Here is a 4,964-nt window from a genome sequence, read left to right on the forward strand (position 1 = left end):
GGGGTAAGATGAAATCTCAATGTTGTTTTAATTTGCATTTCTCAAATGACTAATGATGTTGAACATTTTCTCATGTATTTATTTGCCATTTGTATTTCTTTATCTGAGAAGTGTGTGTTCATCTCAGCTGCCCATTTTTGGATTGGGTCTTTGAATTGGGGGGGCTGATGTTTTTTAATTCTTTATATGTTCTGGATAGAAGACCTTTGTCTGAGGGACAATTAACTAAAATTTTTTTCCCAATTTGTGGGTTTTCTTTTACTCTGCTGGTGATTTTTTTAGATGTGCAGAAACTTTTCAGTAGGGTGAGATCCCAGTTTCCTGTGTAAACAGGCCAGGAAAGGTAGAAGACCAGTTGTTGTTGCAGCTATCGGGCAGCAGCTTAGGAGTTTCACAAATACAGCAGAGTGTGCTTCTACCCTGCCATCCCCTGTTCCTGTACCCTTCCCACCATCAGCAGCAGATGCCTGGACCTCATCTGCTTGGCCTTTTGGTGGAAAACAGCAGACATGGCCAGAATGGTGCTGCATTTGTCCAGGGCAGCCACAAGGCTCTTCCACTCCTGGTCTAGCTTCGTGGATATCTGCTTGATTTGCTGGGAAGCATAATGGTCAGCCTCAGAGAGGCGGGAGGCCATAGACATGATGCAGTTCATGTTGACGTAAGTGTTCTGGGAGAGGCAAAGGAGAGTGAATGCTTAGTAGGGCAGGCTGAAAAGACATCCACTGTGTACTTTGGGGGTGGATGTTTATTTGGGGAAGTGGGGTATGGAAACGAAAAGTCTGAGAGAGGCTGATACAGGACATATTGGTGTATCTGCTGTGGGTCTAAAAGAAATCTTTCCGTCACCTAAAATCCTGGCAGAGGGCAGAGACCTGAGACCTCTCCTTCCGAGAAACCAGTATAGATCAGAGCAGAGCCATTCTCCCGAAAGAATGATTTGCAGATGATAGACCTCACCCCTGTCAAAAGGGCTCCCATTTTGAACTTGGTTCCTGGTTTACTCCAATCGGCTACAAAAAATATGCAATGTTGCTTGCAAGTAACTTTCCACTAAAAAACACATCCCAGTTTTCTCTGTAAATGAGACTTCTTTTGCAGCTATTCTGGAAAAAAATTGGTTCTTCTAGAAGCAATCATTTAACACAAGCTATGATTTTCCTAATCTTTAAGTTCTGTAATAGGGGCTGGTTGTAAGAGAAGATCATCTCGAAAAGTGTGAATTATTTCAATCCCGTTCACTTTACTCCTAAAAGCAGGAGGAATAAACTTTGCACTTCTGTGGAACAGGTCTTCACTCAGAATCAGAAATCCTGTGAGTCACACGAGGTAAACAAAGCACCATCCAGTTTCCTGGCCTGTAACCATTAATGCAATGAATGTCCTATCTTTTCCTTCATCTAGTTCCACTAGACTGGCATTAATGCCCCAAGTTGTGCAAACCAAGTCAATATATTAGTAAAAAGTACAAGAAAAAGAAAAGTCTATCAGGTATTCCAACAAGAGGCAAAATAAGGGGGGGCTGGGGATATAGCTCAGTGGCATAAGCACCTGCCTGTCAAGCACAAGGTCGTGAGTTCGATCCTCAGTACCGCAAAAAAATAAAATAAAATAAAATTTAAAAATTAAAGAGGCAAAATAAGTAGCCAAAGTCACATGGTACATCCCAGAAAGCAAGTCACAGGGTCTGCTACTATTCCCAGAAGAGCAATTTCCCCAGGATCTGCCTTATACATCCCAGACCTACAGCTGTTAGAGCAGACCCTGTCCTACTGACCATATACCTCTACTGGCAGACACTTTGCCCTTAGGAGTTAAGGAGCTGGACCCCTGAATAATCTGCAAGGTTTTTCCCTCAGACAATTCAGAATCAACCAGTGACTCATTTTGGGGGCCATGCTCTTTCAGTGCAAGTTTTCATGCCCTAAATTGAAAACTAGGAGTCTCTCTCTTTCTCGGAGTAGAATTATGAGGCACTTACACTGCCTTAGCATGTGTTAGCCACATCCAGAGCAGCTGTTAGTGGAGACACCCCGTCCTCATACAAGTGCACAGATGCTGTTACTTCTTACAGACTAGACTGCAAAAGGGTACAGGAACCTCCACCCCATGCTGCATGTGGGGCCCCTTTGCTTGTGCTCTAGAGGCGCAGTAACACATGTTCACCTCCAGAGAGACACAGCAAAGTCATCAGAGCTGTTTCATCTCCCTGACAAATGAGTCCCAAGCACAGGGCTCTCTCTTCCACCCCAGCTAATGGGGCTGCAGCTGTTTAATCCTTACTGTGAGACTGAAAGTGGGGACATGCCTGTCAGATCATCCCAGGAGGTGAGGCATAACCACTACTGTGGGGCCACTTTCCCCACAGAGGCTCCACCCTCTTGACAAACCCTAGAGATCTGGACTCTCCAAATCAAAAAGCCAAGAGAAAAGTCCAAGCAAGTGACCAGCTGAGAGCCAAAGTACTCAGACAACTCATTCCGGTCAAATGAAAACAAAATGTCAAATCAGAACACTTAAGTTATAAACAGGTAAAAAGTATTACCTCAACTGAGAAAATCTTAATACACACCAAGGAAGCACACCCAAATGTTACTGGTTATTGAATGCTAATTTTGTACCAGTTATGCACAGTAGTGGGAACTTTATTTTTTATTTTGAGGCAGGGTCCAGCTAAGTTGCTCAGGCTGACCCCAAATTTGGGATCTTTCTGTCTCAGTCTTCTGAGTAGCTGGGATTACACACATGTGCTACAGTGCCTGGAAGGAACTTTTAGGGTTTTTTTTTTTTTTAATCTCTATTTTCTCGTATATGGAAAAATTGTCTTTTGGGAAAAAAATATGTTCTTAAAACTATGTGGAAGATGCTGGGTGTGGTGGCGTATGCCTGTAATCCCAGCACTTGGGAGGCTGAGGCAGGAGGATCATTTCAAGTTCAAGACTAGCCTGGGCTACAAAGTGAGCTCAAAGCCAGCCTGAACTGCAGAGTGAGACCCTGTCTCAAAAAAAAGATTTGAAAAAAAAAAAAACTATGTTGAAGAGAATCTCCCTTCCCAGTGAAGTTAATAAAACATCAGGTGTCTATGGGTGAGGAGCTAGAGGAATTCATGTTCAACTTTCAGCATTTATCCAACTGTCTTGCTTTTCAGTGCTAAGGATCAAACCCAGGTCTTTGAGCAGGGTGGGCAGGAGCTCTACCACTAAGCTTACACCAGCCCTCATTCTTCTTATGAAGGTAGAAAAGGCATATCTAGTGTCTTTCAACTCTGTCACAAATAATGCTAGGGATAGGTGGGTATTTTTAATTTTTAACAGAACTGATAAGGTAGTACCAAATAGATTTGGCCAGGTGGTACTCTATCAACACTGTAATTACATTTCTCCTATTTTTCTGTTTTTGTTTTTGTTTTGGTCTTTTTTTGGACAGACTTTTTTCATTTTCTTTCTCGTGCGTAAGAACCCTTATGTTGTAGCTACTGCTGGAGCTTGAGCCCTCTGGACAGAGACTCTGGTGGGGGTTTTTACAAGATGGTCTGTGAATTCCCGATAAGCAGACTTGGTGAACACAGTTTTTTTCCAAAGGTCAGGGGTGAGGTAGCTGTAGGTCTTGGGATGGCATCAAAGGTGGCCTTAGCAAAGTTGCCCAAAGTAGCAGTACAGCCCCTAGCAGAGGTGTAGCAGCCATCAGCAGCAGCTTCTTGGGCACAGGGGCTGAGACGATGCCAGTGCCTCTTGGGGCACGGATCAGATGGACCAACACAGAGCCGCGGCGGCCTGTCACCTTGCAAGGGACAGTGTGGGGCTTGCCGATCTTGTTCCCCCAGTGGCCTCTGTGCACCAGGACAATGGAGAGCTTGGCCAGGATGATGGCCCCACGAATGGCAGTGGCTACTTCCTTGGAACACTTTACATCCAGACCAACATGACCGCTGTAGTCCCCAGTGGCGACTAATGCCTTGAACCTGGTCTGCTGGCCGGCACAAGTTTGCTTCTGCACAGGCATGATCTTTAGAACTTCATCCTTTAGGGATGTGTCCAGGAAAAAGTCAACACCATCAGACTCCTTAATGGGTAAGGAGAAGAGGTAAATTTCCTCCAGAGACTTGATCTTCATGTCCTTGACCAGCGGGCCCAGCTTGGTGACAGGAATCCACTCCTTGTCCTCAGCCTTACCGCCCTGAGCCCCGTACCCACACCCACGGCCTCGAAGCTCACTGCCAAAGCCTCCAAGGGAGCCTGCCAAGGCCTTCCATGCCTGGGCCCCCAGGGGCCTCCAGGCCCTCCCACTGCACCAGCATCATCCGCCATTTGGTGTTTCCCTGAGGAAGAAGCTTGTTTTAATCTTTTTGAGGCAGGGTTTCACAATGCAGTTCAGGCTGGCCTTGAGCTCACTTTGTAGCCCAGGCTGGTCTCGAACACACAACAATCCTTCTGCCTCAGCCTTCCAAGTTCTGGGATTACAGACATGCGCCACCACATCCAGCTCTCCACTATTTTTGACTTTGTTAAAGTTTTTTTTTGGGGGGGGAGAGTATAATTTACATAGCAAAATAGGGAGATTTTAATGAAGAGAACTGCTTTATAAGAAATGTAAAATTAGGGGCTAGGGATTTAGCTCAGCGGCAAAAGCGCCTGCCTGGCAAGCACAAGGTCGTGAGTTTGGTTCCCGGTACCGAAAAAAAAAAAGAAATGTAAAATTACTTTATACAAAGTTTTTCATAAGTTAAGCTCATGTAAAAATTTCAGTCTATAGTCAGTAAAGAAAAGGAACCCCAAAATTTCTAAGATCCACCTTGTAGGTACTTAAAAAGGTTTGTTAAGTCAATCAAGTGATGTGTTTTCAAAGAAAGGCTGAATGAAACAGAATTCAGGCCTCTTGATTCCCACTCTGCATGATCAGGGCCCCTCTGCTTATTGCTTTTTTCTTATGCCCTATAGCTTATGAAGCTTTTATTTTGTCATATT

At 44.6% G+C, this 4,964-nt stretch overlaps 2 pseudogenes; both read right to left on the bottom strand.

Annotated features, from left to right (window-relative positions):
- LOC102022751 overlaps positions 1 to 655 on the bottom strand; it is a 4,036-nt pseudogene extending 3,381 nt beyond the window's left edge.
- Positions 656 to 3,461: 2,806 nt separating this feature from the next.
- Positions 3,462 to 4,307, bottom strand: LOC102004429 (annotated as a pseudogene).
- Between the last annotated feature and the right edge of the window lie 657 nt (positions 4,308 to 4,964).

Source organism: Chinchilla lanigera, unplaced genomic scaffold, assembly GCF_000276665.1.
Source record: "Chinchilla lanigera isolate Chin_1 unplaced genomic scaffold, ChiLan1.0 scaffold00160, whole genome shotgun sequence".
Lineage (NCBI taxonomy): Eukaryota > Metazoa > Chordata > Mammalia > Rodentia > Chinchillidae > Chinchilla > Chinchilla lanigera.